Source organism: Fulmarus glacialis, unplaced genomic scaffold (assembly GCF_000690835.1).
Source record: "Fulmarus glacialis isolate BGI_N327 unplaced genomic scaffold, ASM69083v1 scaffold6135, whole genome shotgun sequence".
Classification (NCBI taxonomy): Eukaryota; Metazoa; Chordata; class Aves; order Procellariiformes; family Procellariidae; genus Fulmarus; species Fulmarus glacialis.
In genome coordinates, this window is record NW_009212232.1 from 12,051 (window position 1) to 24,100 (window position 12,050).

Sequence of the window (12,050 nt, forward strand, 5' to 3'; positions counted from 1 at the left end):
CAAATATCTCCTATATTTCTTTTTAATAATTAAACAATATATTTTAAAATAAATTTAAAAGGAAGGCTATTAAACTTAGATACTTACTTAGTAACTAGAGATATTTCATGCTATCTTATTCATATGCACATTGCTATTGCGATGTATCCGAATAGAATCTTTAGACTTCACAGTATCAATAAGCACACACTCACAGCCTGCTAATTCATACCTGACATATGTGGTATAATTAAGCAGAATACCTTAAGGTCCTCTCAGCATCAAGATTTTCCTTAATATCTCAATATACCTACTGACTTAATACAGATCCATACAGAGATTCAATGATGGATCAATCACTGGAGCGTAAGGAAAAAGGAGGATGTTAGGGAAGCAAGCATCTACAGGATAAGGAGAACATCTAAAGTGACTTTAGATAGATAAAGGCATGCCTGCTCACATTGAGCCTAATGAACTTTGTTTCCTTCGCCTCTCTTTCCTCTGCAGAGGCTGAAACAACATAGCTATCCCAGCAGAACTCACCTATACAATCTCCATAGAGATATGGGTCTAACTGGAATATGACTAGACAACAAATGTGTCCAAGAGGGATCAGGGTTGATAAGGTTGTTAGCATAAGGGTAGAGAATACATGTGGAAAGATCAGGACAGAATCAGGACACAGGTACTCTAAATGGCATGTGATTTCCTACTGCTACCTCAAGAATCTGATGAGACTTCATATTTACATAAGATACTTTGTGACTATGTCCCAGCAGCTAAGGAGGGAAACAATACAGGCTTTGTTTTGTTATGTTGTCCAGAATGTCATAGCTGTGTTGTACTTCTCTAGGATTCTGCTGATTGTCTGTGCCTTCCTAACTAGTTGGGGACTGAAGGTCCTAACCTGAATGATTAGGGATTATAAAACATGATCTGTGAAGAAAAACTGCAAAGCACCACCTTCACTAATGTAGAAAAAGGAGATAAAAAAGCAAATGTTTAAGTCTTTCAATTTGTAAAATATTCTATGAAATATAGTTCAGGGGAAGTGTGAGAAAGACAAAGAAATTGGGTACTTCTACAGGGAAAAAAACCCCAACGGATTAAGTATGAGCAAAATATCCCATTTTTTAAATTGCTAGCACATGGGAAAAACATGATTCAGAATTTTTTTTCCTACTTTCAATGTTTTTAGAGCAAACGTTTTGACAGGAATGACCTGAAATACTGCCATACTGTGCAGGTAATTAATGAAGACAAAAGAATAAAGGATGAATAGTGAAGTATGAGATTAATTTTATAAGAAGGGGTTCTTCTAATCTTTGAAGAGTAAAGCCCATGTAGACACAGAAAATGGATTTAATGCATACAGATACCTTTTGTATTGCAAATCTGCGTAACATTGAAAAAAGAAAACTCAGAGTTGTCCTTACAGTGTCAAAAGTTGTAACACTCCCAATAGGTCATATATAATTTTTTCTTTAAAAGTATGAATTAAAATAAGGAAAAAAAGCCAGGAAAAAATGCAGAAAAATATTAGTTCACATCTCTAATTCTGCCTTCAAACTTGTTGATGTACATGACAATTGTCACGTTATAATTCAAACCCCACTAAAGTCACTGAAAATAATCCCAGTATTTTCCTGATTCCCATTGTCCCAGTAATATTACTATGATGATCAGAAGAATCACTTTGAGCCTTCTGAAAATCCACTATTATTTGTAAAGATGTATTCAGTTAGTTGGTTTAGTCATGTTTTTGAAGGAAATTGACAATAACAAAATGGCTTTATCCTAAACCTAACTCTGGCTCACCTTTAGCATAAACTAATCAAACCAAAGGTGGTCACCAAATGGAGCAGTTTAATGCTCCATCTTATCCATGTTGCGCATTTCTCTCTTTCCCCTGTGTTGGTCTTAATACCCAAGTAGTACCTACTGAAGTATATCAGGTCAGGCAAAACCAGCTGGAAACAAATCCAGAAAGAAAGAAAAAAAAAAAAAGGTTTATTAATAAGTATTGGCTCTATTTGAAAATAGTGGTTTTCTAGTTATCAGTTGGTAGCAATTGCTGGTGCCAGTAACAGGAAGAAAACTGTAATACAGTTGGAAATAAACACGAACATACCCATTGGTTGCTGTCTAATATGACTGTATCTTTACTTTTGCGGGGTGTGTGCTTTGATTTTTTTTGTTAAGTTCTGGGCATGGTTGGTAGATTCAGCTTCTCAGAAATACTTCACCTAGATTCTGGATTCCACTGGATCCTTAGCAGGACCTAGCTATCTAGATGTACAAACCACAACAGTACTGGGCATGTACAAGAGAATTAATTTCATACTTTATTTATACATACATACATACGCATAGGTACACATCCATGTAAAAAAATAACAAGTTTGTGGTGGGCATCTAAATCCTGTTTTAGGCATTTTCTACTGGTTCCACATATGGAGCTGTCAATTAATTGAAAACTCCTAGTCAGGCAGTGTGAGGAACTCCAGTTCAGATTTTAAACTGCCAAGTACAACAAGATTTCAAAACGAATGCTAGATAAATATAGCAGAAAACAGGGGAATTTTAAGTAAAATAGGGTATCACTCTGCATGCTGTAAGATTGCACCATGCATCATCTCAGGTCAAAAAATCTACTAATTCAAGAGGACACTTATGCTGTCCCACTAAAGGCACACTTTCTTCCAGATGATTTAAGATGATAAGCAATATTAAGCAGATATGCATCCAACAACCAAAAATATCCAGGTCACTTAAAGGAATGCAAGATGATTATGATATTTTTAATAAATAAAGCTGAAAAATAATACTACAACAGAAGAATGAACACGAGAGTTCTATAGAATCTACCACTTTTTATTTTTAAATCAGTATTTGTATTTTTACTTTTACAGAGGACCTTAACTCTTAAACATACAAGATATTCAGGCACTCATGTACTTTTCAATAAAAGATACTCATTTACTTGCTTGTTTATAAATATTCAAGACTCACTTTGCTGTTCCAACATTTTGCATCTTCCTGGATTTCTGCTTTTTGCTTCACTAACTCCTCAAGGTGTTTTTCATCCTTTATAATCTTCTCCTCTGTTTCTTTTAACTTCATACAGTATTCGGTCCAAATAAATTCAGAATGCTTTAACTCATTCCTAATAGAAATACACACAAAGTGAATCCATCTATTTGGAAATATTCCAAGGTAGTCCCTCCCCATAAAGGAAAATGTAAAGCAGACCTGAATTAGTAAAGATTTATTTTGATTCTTTACTACGTTTCTTGAACAGGTATGCATGACAGAATTTCAAAATATCTACCCTGGCAGGTTCATGCAATTTCAGCCAGATATCAAAACTACTCATGCTACCAGTTCACTTGCACTTCAACAGCCTGCCAACATTACAACTTCTAATTGGACCTCTGAACAGATATTGGTGTAGTTAAGCAAAAGACTTTGTTTCATACCTCACATGTTAATTAAACAAAAGAGGAGTCAACTTCTTTCCCTGCTAGAGGCTGAATCTAGTTCAGAGCCATCTTCATTTAATCAATCCACTGCACTGTCATCTTGTGGACAAATGTCATTTGTGAAGAAAATTTTTTACTGACATCAATTCCTCATGTAAAAAGGAACTTGCAGACAGTAGGCAAGGTCAAAGGAGGGGATAAGGACTTTACTTTCACTCTGAATAGCAGATTTATCAGCATTATGAGAAGGAAAACTGGCCATAATTACAGAGAGATAATAGTAACTACAACAATCGCTAAGAAAACACTCCCACAAGACACTGTTAGGCCTCATTATAGACTGTGCACAGGCCTTTTGTTACAGCTGTGTATGAGAATGGATTTGGTGAAAGGCAGAAGAAATAGAGGGACATCAGGTTAAAATTTTAAAATGACTGCTGGTGCTTGTCCATTATTTTTATTACTGTTTCAGCGGGCAGAAAAGAGGAGTTTCCCCCATGCTCCCCAGAGAACTATTTTGGTCAATAACATATTCCGAAGCGTGCCTTAAATGGCAAAATAAATCCACCACAGCAGAACTAAGACCAACAATAGTTGAATTTTAGAGACATCTACTGCATTACAACCCAAATAAAATCTGAACGAGTTTTGCATACTTAAACACAGTAAAACAACAGAAAACAATAATGAAGAGACTTCATCACTAATTCAAGAGCCACTCCTACAAGATTATTTGATAGACACTCTTCCTTTATTTGCTTCCAAGATTCCCATCTAGTGATGGAGAAAAGACTTATTTGCAAAGTCACATTTCAAGTATCACAGAATATATATAACACGAGCTTGAAACCTAACACTTCAAACAACTCTACTTTCTTAGGTCCATCACCCATGAAAGAAACATATAAATGATACTTGGAATTATTCTAATGACACACATGAAACAGGCATAGACTGTAATTTTCTTCTTATATTACCTATCAGCTACAACTTTCTGAGTACAATCTCATAGAAAAATACAGTACTAACAGCCACAGCAAATACGTGTAAAAATAACAGACTGTGCTGTGTGATGTACCCCAGTTGAGTTTCATGCAACCTTCATCATTTTCTCACTGATGGCACTGAACATAAAGAAAAGAGTATCAGCTGCAGATCAGTCTTTCAAGTCTGTGCCATCACAAATCTGTCTTTCTCACACCTATCAACACCACATGTTATTCTAGTCCTCCTCAGATGGCAGCTGAAGGGTCGACTTCCTCTGTAATGTAAGTAAGTATGATTTAATTACCAGTCTAGCAAATGGCTGGGGGAAAAAAAAAAGACACAGGAGGCAAAAAAAATTAATTTCTTCACTGAGGGTTAGAAAAAAGTCTTCCATTCGACTTTTTCCTGTAAATGCTGATATTCCTAAAAACACTTGCATCATTAGCATTTTTAGTTTAATTTACCTTCACACAAACAAAACAGATTGCAAAGTGCACAACAAGTCTACATCACTGTCATGTGGTGTGAATAGGAAATCACTTAACTAGGTGAAACAGAAAACATGTATGGTATTTCTACATGTGGTATTCTAAGATGTGGTGTATTTCTACCAGTATAGATGATGAAATTCCGGTATTAGTTACCTATTGCCATTATCATGGGGATTTTACTTACATTATGACTTGTTTCAAAAGAACAAAGAGGTCCTGTAAAGCAATTTTAATGCACCTCAGACAAAGGCTTGTTACAGGAAAACACGACACTTTCTTTCTTGCACATGAAACAAACTCAAGAGCCTTGATTTCCACCAAGACTACAAAAACAAAACAGTGCCCACACTGCCCTACAACTGCTAAGCAAGCTGATAGCTGTTACACAGTGACAGAATTCTACAGGGAAGTGAACAAAATCCTGCATAAAAGACTATTAAAAAGTGAAATAGTCAGAAGGCAAAATGAAAAATTCTAATACTAATGAAAAAATTCTGAAGTAAGATTAAATGATCAATTTTCATTGAAAGAATAGGTCAACAGCACGGTATTTCAAAATCCCGTATCTGTTGCGTTGATATATTTACAAATAATCTGAAAGAGCAAGGAGTAGTGAAATTAAAAGTCTGCATATAATGCGACTACAATAGGCAAGGCCAAAAAGAACTAAGAAACTAAGAAAAATTTCAAGACAAACTAAGTAACTGGAGAACACAACAGCACGTACCATTTAGAGTACAAACTCAAAAGAAGTATAAGATCAGAGAGATTAAGCAATCAGTACACCTTAAAATTCTAAATTAACTGTATGAAATTGAGAAAGACATGTACATATTTCCATAAACAGTCGGAAAGTCTACTCAACATTTAGCACGGTTAAAGAAGCTAAGAGGGTGTTAAATTAAGTAAGAAATAGGATGAAAAACATTAGAATAAAAAAATAAGAGTAAGATGTCCTTGTTAAAGTCATTGACATGGCTTAATTTCGAATACAGTTTACATTATCTTTCAACCCATTTCAGAAAAGTATATCACAGAAGTGAAAAGGAGTCAGAAGACATCCTGGAAAGGTCATAAAATACAGAAGTCGTCTGAAAGCATGTGGAAAATAATGGAAGTTGCTTTAGAAAACAGATAGGAAGAAGGAATAAAGTAAGAATCCAAAGTCACAGAGGATATAGGCTAGTGAAGAAGGATCACAATACACAGCAATATTTATCATCACATACATCTTAAGGCTTAGACTGCCAAACTACAGCAATTTGCCTACAAGAGGAGAATAACAAATCGCTGCTGACCACACTTTGTAAATATGAATTGATACTGAACAAAGTTTAATAGTAGGTATATGCTGGAATAGTTAAAAACAAATTAAAGAAAAGTGAAATCATATACCTTTAACATTATTTATTCTGGTATTACACGATAAAATCACCTCCAGCAATGGATCACTATAACCATTGCTAACAATTCTTGCGAGCAGCTAGTAATTCAGACAAGTTGACAGAACACTAAATAGGCCAGTGAAACACTAAACTGGTTTGCAGAGTATCTGAATACATAGTAATAAATCACACTACATTTTTGGCAATACTTCTTACTCAGGACCTGATTTTTCCCATAATTCAAATCAACATGAGGTTTGCAATGAACTTTACCAGTTACAGAATCAGGGTCCATGCTGTCTGATTTCTCTCAGCTGGAGGAGCTAATGAGCATTTGATCAGATCATCTCTCTCTATATATATAAGCTATAATTAAAATTCCAAACATTGTGAAGACATTGTGAAGCTTGCATTCACAGACTCATATCTATCAAAAGTAAGAATTATCTCCTACTCCTCATACACCTCTTCCTTTGTTTAGACACATGTAGTGACTTTAATTGGAGAATCACATGGCAATTTCGAGAAGTCACTCCAGCTCTGACAAGTGTTGGTATTACAGAATTCTGGTCTCAGGTTTTGTATAATAAAATACTTGGGGTTTAGCTGTATTTCTGACTACAATTTTTATTTTCATATACTAATATTCTTTCCAGATTGCAAAGTAGGCTCTGAAATGAAAAAAGTTAACCTTTAGTTAACTAAACATAAACATGTTGACTGTGAATCTTTTTAATCTTAGAGGTAATAAAATATAATTAGCATAAATACCTCTAATATAGTGTCAAAATTATCCTGAACTCAAGAAAAACAAGACCAAGAAATTCACTGTAAAGGTTAGAATCAAAAAAGGACAAAGTCAGACATGCTGACAAAAGAAACAAGTCAGAGAGAGAGACTTACTTCTCTAGTATTGCTAAGCTATCCACTTTACAGAAAAATACATTTTTTTAATCCTACACTGACTCATCCTTACTGAGACATAGCCAGTTTGGATCTTATTACAAGTGCACAGACACTTTATGAGTGCAAGACTGGAACTTCTCAAACAGCAACATCGTTTGAGTAAATACATGTTACTCAGGATGCCTCCTGCTCCCAGTTTAAAGTATAAACATATTACAGGAAGAGCTATGATCCTTCTTTAATTCTGCAGTTTCGTGCCAATGGCAAAGAGATCCACAGTGATATGGTCTCTTAAAGAAACAGGATTATTGCATCTAAACAACCTTCCTTTCTTCAAGAATGTGTCAGTAAGGTTTCCGCTCTAGCTGACCGGCAAGCACAGATCTCCCTGGATAGCAGACATCAAAAGCACCAGTCATATTAGCCAAAGTAATGATTTCCTGAGGTTGATATCTATCCCAAAACACACTGTAAGAGTGCTCTGTTTTGCAAAAGTCAGTGTTACTTTGTACTGCAGGCTTAACTTGTAAGATTCTGAGGCAGGCAACAAGTACTCATCTTCCGTGGGACTGAAAAAGATGTTTCAAGTTCCTGAGCACTAATCAGTTTTTGAAATAAAGTTGCCGAGATGTTATAATCTAAAGAAACTGGAAATGATACAACCAACCTCCATTATTTTAATCATGTGCAGCTTTTTACCATGGCCTGCTGAGCAACATAAACAGAAGCAAAACAATCACACTTATGAATTCCAACTATTTCTTGAATAAAGAAATTAAAATCTAAACCCAACTGAAAACAGCTACAGCAGCTATGATCTCTTCTTTATGTCGCTCTGAGAGTGGGTCCCTTCACAGAGTGGACCAAAATACCTTACTCCCAAATTCTACTGCACGCCTTGTTTTATTCTATCGTATATCACTAAAACAGTTTACATACAGGTTAAAAACTATAAAAATTCTTTCTATTTGGTACATCAAATAAAAAGGTCACTTGCAGTACCCTAAGCTCTCACAACTACTCAGTTATTTGAGGATTTGATGTTGGCCTCCATGATAGACAAGCCTACAAAAGATATTTCACTGACAGAATGCAGTAATTATAATGGGCTTGTGTGCAAGTATATTGTTTTTGGCTGGGATCGAGTTAATTTTCTTCATAGTAGCTTGTATGGTGCTATGTTTTGGATTTGTGCTGAGAACAGTGTTGATAACACAGGGATGTTTTAGCTGTTGCTGAGCAGTGCTTACACAGCGTCAAGGCCTTTTCTGTTCCTCAGACTGCCCCAACAATCAGCAGGCTGGGGGTGCACAAGACGTTGGGAGGTGACACAGCTGGGACAGCTGACCCCAACTGACCAAAGGGATATTCCATATCATATGATGTCTGCTCAGCAATAAAAGCTGCAAGGAGTAAGGAGGAAAGGGCTTGCTCATTCGGAGTGTTTTGTGTTCACAGTACTTCCTGCGAGCTGAATGGATCAGTGTATGCAAACAGACATCCTGCAGCAAGAGAACTGCAGTGTCTTAATTTTGAAGAGACAGAATGATTGTAGAAGAGATACAGCACTAACTTGAGACGGTACAGGTATCTTTAGATAACAGACACCCTTCTAAAGCCCTGATTTCTTTAAAAATAAAGAAATTCTGTAACTAGAAACTTCTCTTCAGCTCTGTAGTTGCTCCTTTACTACTCTTAGGTAAACTAATGAGGCCAACTCTATAGTGAATTCTCATGAGAATGATCCTCGAAAAGAAACAGGGAATGGGACAGATGGGACAGTCCCTGGCAATGGTTTTGCTGGATGGGAAATTAACACCTACTGAAATGAGGTTACCAAGGATACGAGTTTGCACATACATTTCAACCATTAGCATTAGTCTTGCTGCCTTGAATGAAGCATCAGTGAGCAGGACAGGTTTACAGCCAGTACTGTACATCTGGCACTTTCTAACATCAACTCTCTGGAATACCAAAACAGTACATGCTGTCCCAACTCAGGTAGTGCATAGCACAACTCGACTTATGGAACCGGCATACAAATTCCTAGTGAATCTAGGTAGTTCAGAATGAATAGGATGGACCAAATTTGATGACTTACTACAAAATGTATATACTTCATAACTGCCATGCACAGTTTTTGAAACACCTGATATTTGAAGACCAGTTGCTGTCACGTGGCTGTGGTATGGAAACATCTGTTACTACTCCCAGTAAGGTGATCTTGAAAATTTACTGATGTCTTTCAGTTATGCCTGTAAGCTTTCCTCATCTCAAGTGAAAAAGACCCACTGTGTCCTTTGCTACTTTGCCAGATAAAACCTGGCAACTAGCCATAGGCATATGCAGCAAAGTCAAGTGCAATCTCTTACCAAACATGAAAGTACTTGGTATTCTTGTTCTTTGGCATAGCTATTCTTGGTGCTGACTCTTTGTCTGTATGTTCAGCAACAGAAAGGAGAGATTACTTGTCAGTGACTGGCCATTACTGGTTTTCTACTGTTACTATTGCTCTACTTGATAATTCAGGGGTTAATAGCCTGACAAGAGGTTACAGTGAGGAAACTGCAACATAAGTCATTGCCATACAGAAGCTACCTTGCAATCCAATGAAGTTATAGTAATTTTGTTTGTTTGCTAAAAAAAAGAAAGACAAGGTATTTTGATAAGTTCACAAGTATGTGTTGTTGAATTGCGTTGTTCTGGTTAATATGCAAGTTCAAAATTAAGTTATAATTACAACATAACTATGGTACTATGATAAGTACTGATGTTCAATGCAAGTCATTTGCGCAGTCTATAAGAATGATATCAAAAAGTTCTGTCAAAGGGATTAAAAATTTGTAAGTAAGTAAAATAAGGAAAAAATGGCATGCTTTAGGAGTCAATTCATGGAACTTTCCATTTGGGTATATTTCTGGACATCATCCCTTCCTTATTCTGCTAATGCAAGCTAAGACAAACAAGGCAAACACTTCTTTTATGTATAATACTATTAATTTTAATTTTACAAAAATCAGAATTTAAAATTATTTCTAAAAGCAAATTTTCTATAGTTTGATTGTCACTATTAAAACTAACAAGACATTATAATATATTGAATAGCTCTTACTTGTATTGACTCAATAGCATCTCAGCATATTTAATTTTCTCATACATAGATTTTGTCGTCTTTTCAGATTCTTCATCAATTCTTTTCATTGTCTTTTGGATTTCCATGAGTTCACAACGAACATCACTATACATTTTTGATGTCTAAGAAAATAAAACAAGTTTTCTGAAAGATGTTGCATAAAAATCATACATAATGTTTAAAATAGAAAATAATTTCAAGATTTGTCTGATTCTTTGCAGTTTAAAAATTGAAGTTTAAAGTTGAAGTAGTATTTTGTGATGTCATAAAACTTAACAACAAATTCTGCATGGTCTGCAATAGACACAATCCTAGTGCAAGACAACAGAATGTATGTTGTAAAATTGCATAACATAAAGAAATGTTAGCAAAGAGGGCTTTCATTCTGTTACAAAACTTTGAAGTTATTGTGAAAAGGTGGCTACTTCCATGGGAAGATAGTGACCTCTGGAGCAGAAAGAAAGAAATAATGTTAAAAGAGCCACTGAGGTTTCACTCAGTAATCTGACAGAATCATTACATAAACATCTCCTACAGGATGTGCAAGACCGGCAGTCACCTATGTAAAAGAGGGGCCTGAGACAATGCAGACAATGAACACCATTTTCAATGGTATAAATAGTATTGGGACACTCAGTTCCTAACAACTCTCAAATAGAGATATGCACATGTCTACTGTCTCCGCTTTTTAAAATATTACAAATATGAACAAATAACATGATATAAAATCTTTATTATAATCTAGCACTTCACTGCTCAAACTAGTTCTCTGGATATTAAAAGCTAGAGATTAAAAATTAAGTAATTGTTTTAATTGCAAAGAAAATTAAGTATCAGCTTCTTTTTTAAGGCCATGGGAGGAAAAAATAAACCTGAGTAACAAACAGCATATAAATTAGAGCACAATAAAAGTAATAAATATTTTATTTGACAATTAGAAATTTTGTTGAAATGAAATATATAAATAAGTTATAGTAACACCAAATTTATCTTCTTATGATATGTAGTGTCACTTTTTGGAAAGAAAGAAAAAAAAACCCTCAGTATTTATTTAAAATAGTCTCTAGAAAAAAACTATTTCAAGTCTACTTCCTGAGTTGTATTTTAGCACACCTCAATATTTAACTGCATACAATATATTCTAAGATAATAACAAGAAAAAAGGATACAAAATAAAAAACAAAATAACCAACTTGATTTTAGTTAGCCAGTATTTTGAACATATCTCATAACACTGATAGAACTGTGAGCTATCTCATAGGTCAGAACTAATTCGTGATAATTCTCACATTATTTGTGTAATAGGCAATTAACTCTCTTTAATTTTAGAAGTATTTTGACATGACTGTTGAGTCTTCAAAATATAAGAAGTTCAAAATAAAACAAATTAAAATAAGCAATATTTATTAAAAATCACCTATAAACAAAAGACCATTTTTATACTGTAAGTATCTTGAAAAAGAGATTAATCTCTGGATTTGTATTTAAAAGTTACTATAGAAAATATATAGAAAATATAATAATTAGTACTAAAATCTGTACTTGAAGTACCACAGTATCCCTCCCTTTTTACACATCAATTTTAAGCTACCTACAACTTTACTAAACTTTGATTATTCAGCCTGACATTATCCACATTAAGCATTTATTATCAACAAATAATAAATTATTATCAAAATTATCAATA